The 12014-nt window shown below is 40.1% G+C and overlaps 1 long non-coding RNA gene across 1 annotated transcript in view; it reads right to left on the bottom strand.

Annotated features, from left to right (window-relative positions):
• The window catches only part of LOC142140195 (uncharacterized), a 124016-nt gene extending 113007 nt beyond the window's left edge, over nt 1-11009 (bottom strand). The window contains exon 1 of the long non-coding RNA XR_012688326.1: nt 10765-11009. This is a non-coding gene — a long non-coding RNA (uncharacterized LOC142140195). The remainder of the gene's footprint in view (nt 1-10764) is intronic.
• Between the last annotated feature and the right edge of the window lie 1005 nt (nt 11010-12014).

The raw sequence follows: 12014 nt of genomic DNA, 5'->3' as shown, positions 1-12014 counted from the left end.
ACACAAAACAGAAGTTCCAAAACATGGTGTGAAACCATGAATAACAAATGTGTAAATGAGTAGTGAATAGATGGCTGCGTACTAAACAATAATAAATATATGGGTTATCTGATAGCAAGCAGGAACATCACTATTTTCATCAGAATCGATCCATATGGGGATCATAAACTGTAACTTAAGCAAAATGGAATCCCATAGTGTAATATGATCAAGATACAGGAATATCTCATATAAAAATGTAATATACAAATCAAGCAAAATATTGCACGTACATCAAATATAAAACATAAATGCTTATCTGGAAATAAAGTCCCAACCATGCACTCCCTGAGTGAAGCTTATCTGGCCAAAATAGTAATCTCCACATCCAACCGGAGGGTGCAGGGGTTCCATATACTCGTTTAAGATGAACACTTTTTCAAAAGGATTAACAGCAATAATGAGATATCCCAGGTTTAAAAGGCTTTCAGGAATTAGTAAACGACAATCTATAAGCGGCAAGTGCATATGTGATAATGCAGTGAGATCTGCCAGGAACCCACGCATTTCCCCCAAAAACTGGACAACATTTCTGCCCATGTATACTCAGGATCATGTGATATAGGGAAGAGTAAACAATAAATAAACAGTATAAAAACAATATACAAACATCCAGAAGAAGACTTCTTGGTGATAGAGAATCCTTTAAGGTAATGGAGAGGGATTCCCCCTGCTATTTTTATAGACCTATTGAGGTCTTTACTGATAAAGGCTTTGAAGGATGGGATTATAGATCAAGACAAATTTCGCTATTTATTACAAGAATGCCCTATTATTCCTATTTTTTTATTTTCTTCTGAAAATTCATAAAACTTTAATTAATGCCCCAGGAAGGCCAATTATTGCTGGGAATAATTCACTAACTTCCTCAGCTTCCCAGTATGTAGATATTTTTCTTAAAAAATATGTCACAGACTTAGCTGCCTATCTGAAAGATACCACTTCGTTGTTACAAATATTGGAATCCTTCCCATGGAAAGATAGTTATAGAAGGATCACTATTGATGTAAAAGCAGTTTACACTTCAATTAATCATAAGAAAGCAATTAAGGCAGTCAAATATTTTTTGGAACTTGATCCTATGATTACTAATGGTAGGAAAGACTTTATATGTGGCCTGGTCCAATTCATTCTCTCTTACAACTATTTTAAGTTTCTGGATACGTTTTATATTCAAATTTGTGGCACAGCTATGGGCACTGTTTTTACCCCTAGCTTTACCAATCTGTATATGGGGGAGTGGGAATCGGTTTTCATTTTTAATAATAACCTCTATTCTAAAAATATCATTTTTTATCATCGTTATATCGATAATATTATTCTGATCTGGGATGGTTTCGTCCAGAGTATTGATGATTTTCTTCACTGCATTGGTAAGAATCAGTTAAATTTGAGTTTCACTCATAAAACAGATATGCTTACAATTGTTTTCATTGATTTAATCCTAGAGATTAAAGATAACATAATTGACACCAAGATCTTTATCAAGCAAGTAGAGAGCAATAGCTATTTTCATTATGAGAGTTGTCACCTGAAAAAATGTAAAAACAACATTCCATTTTCTCACTTTAACCGAATCAAAATAAATTGTTAGAATCCTAAAACTCCAGATTTTTGTTGAGAGGTTTAAGGAGAGATCTTATCCCGAGGATGTCATTAATGAGAGCCTGAAGAAAACAAAGGAGCAACATAGGGTTAACATGTTAACTTATAAGACCAGGGGGTAAATGTATCATACCCCGATTTTGTCATCTCCCGCGAGTTCAGCGAGATGACAGCTTAAATTCAAAGCTGCGCTGCCTTGTAAAGGGAAACTTCACTGAATACAATGAAGATGAAAGAAAGATTAAGCATGTACTCAATAAACATTGGGGAATTATTAAGGCCGATTCCATTCTTAGCACCATGGTACCTGTCAAACCTGATATTACTTTCAAAAGAGCAAGAAATCTCAAAAATATGATAGCGCCTAGTATGTTGAAAGAAGGTAGCAGAAATGATACTTTCCTGTCTAAATCAAGCAAAGGTTATTCTTGATGTTCAAGTTGTAATGTATGCAAATTGGTGGATTCCAATAATATAACCTTTTTTAATTCTTCTAATAATAAGGAATTAATGATCAATGACTTGATGAATTGCCAGACCTCTTCTGTCATCTATGTCTTAGAGTGTTTGTGCAAATTGAAATATATTTGTAAAACTAAGAGGACATTAAAATTGTGTAAACAGGAGCACTTTACAGCTATTAAGAATTTATTAGATGTGCATTCTGTTTCCAAACATTTCTCTTTATGTCACAAGGGTGATGTTTCTGTTAGGCGTCGTCCCCGCTTATCCTCAGCAGCTGTGGACGAACGGCATTCCTGTGCGCCCTGTTGCTATGCAACCGGGCGCTTCCACTCGCGCCTGCTGGGCCCGGCAGTAGGAGCGCATGTGCGTCCGTTGCCAAGGCAACAAGATGCTTCTTGCTTCTGTCGGCGGTCAGCTATTCTGACAGCTGAAACCACTCAGATTCTAGTATCCTCTATTTTAGGGAGGCTCTGGCACACATCTAGGTCTCCCTATGCTCCAGCACTCCTGTACTAGTTACAATCTTCTGTCTGACTTCCTGTGTTTTGACCCGGCTTCTCCTGACTCTGCTTTGGATAATCCTTTGGCATTTACTCTGCAATCTGGTTCTGACTCCTCTCTTCCTGATCTCGCCTCTACCTGCTCCTCTGCACGTTTCCTGCCCGCACGGTTTGACTACTGCCTGTAAGTCTACAGCTATCTCGGAGGACCGCGACCTGCATGTCTCCTGCAGCGAACTCCAAACTCCCTTGCGGGGGTCCCTGTTGAAGCGTGTTAGACTCCGTGCCCCCATGTTTAGCAGTGCCAATTCTGGCAGGTGACCTTCAGCCCAAAGTTCTCCATGAAAGTATACTCTGGCCATGTCTTCTGAAGAACCTGGTGAACCGTCTGCTCGTGACCTGTTACTACATCTAGCCCACAGGTTAGAGAAGCAAGAATATTAACAGGCTCAACTGCTCCAATACATCCAGAGAGTCACTGCCAGACTTGAGTCTCTCCAAGCCTCCATGGCTTCTTCGCAGGCAGAATCCGTCACCACCTCTGGGGATAAGCAACCCACTTCTTCTTCTTCTGTAGTCTCCACATCTTCTTTATGCCTTCCTCCTCCGGAGAAGTTTGATGGGGATGCTAAGAAGTGAAGGGGCTTTTTAAATAAGTTACATAGTTACATAGTTACATAGTTGATGAGGTTGAAAAAAGACACCAGTCCATCAAGTTCAACCTATTTTGGATCTCCTGCGATCCTGCACTTATATTTGTAATTAATCCAGAGTAGGCAACCGCCCATCTGTTTCAATTTTGAAAATCCCCCCCAGACTCAATATTGCAATCCAATTTTTACCCTATATCCACTAATATCCTTTATTTTAAATTAACGGTCGTATCCCTGGATACACCTTTCCGCTAAAAATTTGTCTAACCCTTTCTTAAACATATCTATTGAATCTGCCATCACAACCTTCCCTGGCAATGAATTCCATATCTTGACTGCCCTTACTGTAAAGAACCCCTTCCTTTGCTGGTTGTGAAATTTCCTCTCCTCTAACCTTAGGGGAGGACCACGTGTCCTGTGTATGGTCCTTGGGGTAAAAAGTTCCCATGAAAGCTCTCTGTATTGACCCCTAATGTATTTGTACATAGTAATCATATCTCCCCTTAGACGCCTCTTTTCTAAAGTAAACATGCCTAAACTGGCTAACCTTTCCTCATAACTTAATGACTCCATACCCTTTATCAATTTTGTCGCCCTTCTCTGAACCCTTTCTAGTTCCAAATTATCTTTTTTATAGAGTGGTGCCCAGAACTGTACTGCATATTCAAGATGAGGTCTTACCAATGATTTATACAGTGGCAACATTACACTGTCTTCCCTTGCATCTATGCCCCTTTTTATGCATGCCAATACTTTGTTTGCCCTTGCAGCTGCTGCTTGACATTGAGCACTATTGCTAAGTCTACTGTCTACGAGCACTCCCAAATCCTTTTCCATTATAGATTCTCCCAAATTAATTCCATTTAATTTATAGATTGCGTTCTTGTTTTTGATCCCTGAATGCATAACCTTACATTTATCTGTGTTAAACCTCATATTCCATTTAGCCGCCCAATCCTCCAGTTTATTTAAGTCTCTCTGTAGAGAAGCTACATCTTGCTCTGATTTTATTACCTTACAGAGTTTAGTGTCATCTGCAAAAATAGAAACTTTACTCTCTAAACCATCACCAAGGTCATTAATAAATATATTAAAAAGGAGTGGTCCCAGCACGGAACCTTGAGGAACTCCACTTAAGACCTTTGACCAATTAGAAAATGTTCCATTTATCACAACTCTCTGTTCCCTATTCTCTAACCAGTTTTCGATCCAAGTACAAATTTTGATTTCTAGACCCAGTTCCCTTATTTTGTAAACCAACCTCTTGTGTGGCACTGTATCAAAGGCCTTTGCAAAATCTAAGTAGACCACATCTACTGTCCTGCCCTGGTCTAAGTTCCCACTAACTTCCTCGTAGAAACTAATTTGATTAGTTTGACATGACCTATCCCTCACAAATCCATGTTGATTCCCACTAATAATTTTATTGCGTACCAAGTAATCCTGAATACTGTCCCTTAAAATACCTTCCAGTAGTTTCCCCACTATTGATGTCAGGCTTACAGGTCTATAATTCTCTGGTTGTGATATCGTCCCCTTTTTAAACAACGGCACCACATCTGCTATTCGCCAATCCCTTGGTACTGAGCCTGATGAGATTGAATCTCTGAAAATTAAGAATAGCGGTCTAGCTATTTCCGAGTTTAATTCCATAAGGACCCTTGGGTGTATGCCATCTGGACCTGGAGCTTTATTTATCTTAATATTCTTCAGTCGCCTTTGGACTTCTTCCTCTGACAACCAAGTATTAATTAATGGCATGGTTTCATTTCCATTTTTATGTATTACTCCTGCCATTTGTTCCTCTCTGGTAAATACTGAAGAAAAGAACGTGTTTAATATCTCTGCTTTTTCCTTAGTATCATTTATCAATTCACCCATCTCACTTCTTAGTGGTCCTATATTATCTTTTTTAATCCTTTTGCCATTTATATACTTAAAAAACTTTTTGGGGTTTGTCTTACTTTCTTTTGCAACGTGCCTTTCATTTTCTAATTTAGCCAATCTATTTTCCTTTTTGCATGTTTTATTACATTCCTTGTACCTATGGAAGGACTCCTCTGACCCTTCAGACTTAAACAATTTAAATGCACGCTTCTTCCTTTGCATTTCTTCCCTTACCTTTTTATTTAGCCACATTGGTTTAGACTTAATTCTTTTACATTTATTTCCTATAGGAATGAACTTATACGTGTATGTTTCCAACAACATTTTAAAGACAGCCCACATTTCTTCCGTATTTTTTCCTTCAAAGGCTTTGTCCCAGTCTATGCTCTTTATAGACTCCTTTAGCATATTAAAATTTGCCTTTTTAAAGTTTAAAGTCCTAGTTGATCCCTTATACTGTTGTTTCTGGAAACTAATTTCAAATGAGACCATATTATGATCACTGTTTCCCAAGTGCTCCTTTACTTGAATATTTGATATTACGTCTACATTGTTTGTTATTACTAGGTCCAGTATAGTCCGGTTCCTAGTTGGTTCCTCAACTAATTGGGACATGTAATGGTCTTTTAGCGTGCTCAGAAACCTATTTCCCCTAGCTGTACGGCAGGTCTCAGTACTCCAATCAATGTCCGGATAATTAAAATCCCCCATAATTAAAATTTGACCTAGTTGTGTAGCCTTTTCAATTTGCTGTAGAAGTTGGGCTTCCTCAATCGTACTAATATCTGGCGGTTTATAGCATATCCCTATCAGAAACTTCTCTGAACTTTTTCCTCCGCTGGATATTTCCACCCACAATGCCTCTATATTATCACCAATATTCTCGTATATAACTTCCTGAATACTTGGTTTTAATTCTGGCTTAATATAAAGACATACTCCTCCTCCCCTTTTATTTACCCTATCCCTCCTGAAGAGAGAATAGCCTTCCAAGTTGACTGCCCAGTCATGTGTATCATCCCACCAGGTCTCAGTAATACCTATAATATCATACTGCTCATTCATTGCTACTAGTTCTAACTCCCCCATTTTACCTGTCAGGCTTCTTGCATTTGCAAGCATACACTTAAGTCTATTGCCTCCCTTAGGTATTTCTTTTAGCTTTAAAAAGGGCCGCTCCTTATCGGCTATGCTTCCCTTTCCCCCCTCTCCACCCCCTTTACTCTTGTTAAATTCCTCCTTACTACTCTCAATGTCTATCCCATAAATACTTGCTTGCCCCTCCCCCCCGGAGCCTAGTTTAAAATCTCCTCCAACCTTCTAACCATCCTCTCCCCTAGCACTGCAGCCCCCTCCTCATTCAGGTGCAATCCATCACGACAATAAAGATGGCAACTGACCGAGAAATCAGCCCAGTGCTCTAAGAATCCAAAACCCTCCTTCCTACACCAATCTTTTAGCCACGCATTAACCTCCCTAATCTCCCGCTGCCTCCCTGGACTAGCGCGTGGCACAGGTAGTATTTCCGAAAATACTACCTTGGATGTCCTTGCCTTAAGTTTGCGACCTATGTCCCTGAAATCATTCTTTAGGACACCCCTTCTTCCTCTAACTCGGTCATTGGTGCCAACATGCACCAAAACCGCTGGGTCATTCCCAGCCCCTCCCAACAATCTGTCCACCCGATCCGCAATATGCCGAGCCCGAGCACCCGGGAGACAACACACTGTTCGGCATGCACGGTCCTGGTAACAGATTGCCCTATCTACCTTCCTAATAATTGAATCCCCTACCACCACAATCTGCCTGGGTCCCTGAGTAACTTTGGTCCCCTCTATGCTGGAGAGACCATTCCCCTGGTTGCTAGAGGAAGCAGTGTCATCCAACTCTACCAATTCTGAACTGCCTTCCACAGTATCTTCATCCAATCTGGCAAATCTGCTGGGATTGCCTAGCTCAGAACTGGCTTGTCTCTTCCTCCCTCTGCTACCCCTAGTAACTGTTACCCAGCTGCCTACCTGTGCATCCTCCTCTGTCTCTGCTCCACCCTGCTCAGATAACGCATCAACGGTGAGCTGTAAACTCTGCTCCAGGTTGGCAATGTCTCTCAATGTTGCAATGGTCTGCTTTAGATCAGTTACCTGGGCTTCCAAAGAGACCAATTGCTCACATTTCTCACAGAGGTATAAACCTTGGAACACTTGCTCCAAGTGTGCATACATATGACAAGATATGCATTGAGTGAGATCATCAAGCCTGCTACTACTCATCTTATTATGGCTAACCTAACTTCTTATAGCCTACAGTGAACTTTAGTACTAGCCTTTCCTAGCCACTTACCAGATTAAACCCCTTCCTGGATTCAACTCCTTAATGGAACCAACTCCACACTTTAAACAAAAACAGCACTTGAAATCAAAAAAGCAGTGAAATCACAAGCTCAATGAAATCGCTTGCTACCTCCTGTTAAATAGAGCTTGCACTAACCAGCTGTATCAACTATGCAATTAAACCACACCCACTAGCTCTAACAGAGAGAAGGAAAAAAACAAACAAAAAAACACTTAATAAACACACAGAAAAACGAATCCCGTTCAATAAACACACAGCATAATTCCCCAAATTATATCACTCTCTCAGCACAGCACATCAATCCTTAATGGAACCAACTCCACACTTTAAACAAAAACAGCACTTGAAATCAAAAAAGCAGTGAAATCACAAGCTCAATGAAATCGCTTGCTACCTCCTGTTAAAAAATCAAGTGCCTGATTCATTTCGAATTTAACTTGGCATCTTTTCCATCTGAACAAGTTAATGTTGCCTTTATCATCTCATCATTTTGGGGTACATTGTTTCCGGTGTAGGGCTTCAGATGGATCCAGAGAAATTTTCAGCAATCATCAATTGGCCCAGACCTACAGGGCTGAAGTTGGTACAACGGTTCATTGGTTTTGCCAATTACTATAGACAATTTATCCAACAATTCTCTACCTTAATTGCTCCCATTGCTGCTCTTACCCGGAAATCGGCCAATCCTAGGAACTGGTCTTCTGAGGCCATAACTGAATTTGTCTCCCTGGAAAAGGCATTCTCTTCGGCTCCGGTTCTTGCTCAACCTGACCAACAAAGACCTTAGATGCCTCATCCATCGGAGATGGGGCAGTTCTTTTACAGGAACTCCATCCCTATGGGTTCTTTTCCAAAAAATTTAACGTCTCCGAACGCAATTATGGCATTGGAGATAAGGAAGTGCTAGCAGTTTAATCCGAACTTGAAGAGTGGCGTCATCTCGTCGAGGGAGCTCTTTACCCAGTTTACCCCGGATTTTACTGATCACGGAAACCTTACTTATCTCCGGGATGCTCGTTGCTTGAATCCTCGTCAGGCTAGATGGTCCTCATTTTTTGCTTGATTCGACCTCAGACTCACCTACCGTTCTGGACCTCTTAACTCCAGGGCTGATGCTCTATCCAGATCTTTTGACATATCAGGTCAATTACTGATTTCTGAATGGCCTCCCATACTCGAGCCTTCCTGTATTGTTGCTCTTATTAGAACTCCTCCCGTGGGCTGCTCGTATTTGGAACCTCATCTTCATCCTAAGGCACTTCGATGGATTCATGCAGCCAAATTTGCTGGACATGCCGATTTTGAAAAGACTTTCTCGTTGCTGTCCCAATGCTATTGGTGGCCCTTCGCACAGATGTTAAAGACTTTATAGCTTCTTGTGTGACATGTGCTCAGAACAAAGTTCCTAGACAACTTCCATCTGGGTTACTTTTACCTCTGCCCATTCCTGATCACCCTTGGGTGAGTCTTTCATTGGATTTTATCACAGACCTGCCTCCTAGTAACGGGTTCAACACCATCTGGGTAACAGTGGATAGATTTTTCGAAAATGGCTCACTTTGTTCCCTTTAGAGGTATTCCTTCTGCTGCCAATCGTGGAGTGCAACTTTTATCCTGGTTCTGGAGAGCTTTTGTAAAGACCTGGGGGTCGCTCTAAAATTTTCTTCTGGCTACCACCCCCAGACAAATGGTCAGACAGAACGTGTAAACCAAGAACTAGAATTATTCCTCCTTTGTTTCTCTTCTAATAAGCAAACCAACTGAATCAACTTGCTGCCTTGGGCTGAATTCACCCAGAACAACCCCATGCATACGTCCTCTGGCTCCTCTCCCTTCTTTATGGTGTACGGTGCCCACCTCATTCTCCCCAATTTCTCTTTCTTCCCTGCAGTTACAGTTCCGTACTGTCAGGCGCTGTCCCCGCTTTTCCTCTGCAGCCGGTAATGGATGCCTCCATGCTGTTCCTGTGCACCCAGTTGCTAGATAACGGGGCACTTATGCTCTCGTCTGCTGGGCCCAGCACTAGGGGCACATGGGCGTCCGTTGCCAAGGCAACAAGATGCTTCTTTATTACTTCCTGTCGGCAGTCAGCTATTCTTACCGCTGAAACCACTGTCCACCAATCAGATTCTACTATCGTCTATTTTAGGGTGGCTCTGGCACCATTAGGAGTATCTAGGTGTCCTTATGCTCCAGCACTCCTGTACTAGTTACAATCTTCTGCCTGACTTCCTGTGTTTTGACCCAGCTGCTCCTGACTCTGCTTTGGATAATCCTTTGGCATTTACTCTGCAATCTGGTTCTGACTCCTGGCTTCCTGATCTCGCCTCTGCCTGTTCCTCTGTACGATCCTGCCCGCATGTTTGACTACTGCCTGTATGACTACGTCTGTTTACTGCACACCTCGCCGGTAGCTATCTCGGAGGACCGCAACCTGCATGTCTCCTGCAGCAAACTCCAAATTCCCTTGCAGGGCTACCTGGTGAAGATCAGAGGTGTGTAAGACTCTGAACCTCCTTGTTTAGCAGCGCCAATACCGGCAGGTGACCTTCAGCCCAAAGTACTCCGTAACAGTTTCATGTTTAAAGGTCAAGGCAATTGAGCATGTCACTGTGGGTTCGAGAGGTGGTGATATTGGTAATAAAATAGCCCGCATAGAAATATACTGGATTTATAAATTAAGCACTTTGGCACCTTTAGGTCTCTTTATATAGTTATTAACTCATGGTTTCTTCTTATTTACCTTTTTTCAGTGACCCTTTATTTGTTTTTTTGTTTACTTGAGTATTGATTATATATTCTGTTATGTGGTTATGTAGATTTATTGAATCAATATGTATTCTGTTCTATGGTTATGTAGATTTTCTGTAATATGTTTTATAGGGAGTCCAATTTATATGATCTCTCGAAATATGGTGCATGTGGCGTCCGATACTATTGCATCTGCACTGATATTGTCTGTATTCATGATCATATATTTTTTATATTAAGCTAGTGTTATTAATAAAAAGAATATATTGGCGCTTCTCCTTTACGTGGTAACTTAGCTGCCAAGTGTCATAAAATACAATGAACAAAAAGGTATAAAGAGAAAAATATATCTCTCATATCACTCGGTGCATAAGACACTATAATGTAAAGAAATGGATCTAAGCACAAAATACAAAAAATACAAGGAATAAACAAATGGTAATGTTTATACTCTTTTGCTGATGTTAGCAAGTAACGAGCACTTGGTGAGGTATAAAGGAAATGGATCTTACCCTATTATCTCCCTGACAAAGAACAGCTTCTCTGCGTCCTGATGTATCCAGATATGTTGCTCGCAATGAGGAGTTCTTTCGAGGAGAGGAATCTGTAGATACAGGTGATCCTCCGCTCTTAGCACATAAATTTCACCACTCAGTGCGGCGGTGGTTAGGAACGTAGATTCCGTTGCTCTTGTGGACGGAAAGCCTGATAGTTCAAAATACCTCCAAGTTTGGCTCTCATCCGACGCATTTCGTCCTACAAAGACTTTTTCAAGGATGGAATAAACTTAGCCTTGTATCTACCTTTATAGTCGATTTTTCAATAAACTTTATTTGTAGTAAAAATATTAGCAAAATCACATCAAGTTGGAAAAAAGGAGAATATACAAAGGTTTTATAGCAAACTTAAAAATCTTATTGAAAAAATGTACAAATAAATTTAAAGATAAAAATAAAATGAAAAATAAAATAAAAAATAAAAAATAAAACATGTATGTGCTTAGATCCATAAAAAATTTAAAACTAAAAAAAATACATAGCATAAAAAGTAAAAGTGCAGAACAATGTTTATGCCAAAAAAGGCCACAAATCAAATTCAAGGTTTAGTCCTCCTGGTGTCAAAGTCTTTAGTTTGTAAATATATTCAGTTTCAATCTTTGACATCTTGGCGATATAATTGCGTCCTCTCTAATTTTCTGATACCTTCTTAATTCCCAAAAATGTCATTCCTGCTGTGTCTTTATTATGTTATAATAAAAAATGGTTGGAAACACTATGAGTTGTAATGCCTTTTTTGATGTTACGGATGTGTTCTATTACCCTAATTTTAAGTTTTCTCTTGGTCCTACCTATATACTGGAGGCCACATGGGCATTCCAAAAGGTAAATTACCCCTTTAGAATGACAGGTGATGTTTCCTTTGATGTGGTATTTCTCTTTAGAGACATGGGTTATAAAAGTGGAAACTGGAGTAGTTGAGACCCTATTTAAATTCATACAACCTATACAGTTTGTACAGTAAACAAACCCTTGAGAGTTGATATTCGATATTGGGTTCTGTAAAGGTAAATGACTATGTGTTAGTATATTTCTAAGATTCTCTGCTTTCCTGAAAACCACTTTTGGTTTAACAGGGATAATTTGTTTGAGATTTGTTTGAAAATATACAAATCTTTCCACTGAATTTTTTGGAGGATTTGTAACATTTGAGTAGTGTCCCTCAGGTAACTTTTCTGTTTTGTTACTACCTTTTGCAAAAATGT

Source organism: Mixophyes fleayi, chromosome 2, assembly GCF_038048845.1.
Source record: "Mixophyes fleayi isolate aMixFle1 chromosome 2, aMixFle1.hap1, whole genome shotgun sequence".
Taxonomy (NCBI): Eukaryota; Metazoa; Chordata; class Amphibia; order Anura; family Limnodynastidae; genus Mixophyes; species Mixophyes fleayi.
This window is presented reverse-complemented; position numbering and strand designations above follow the sequence as displayed.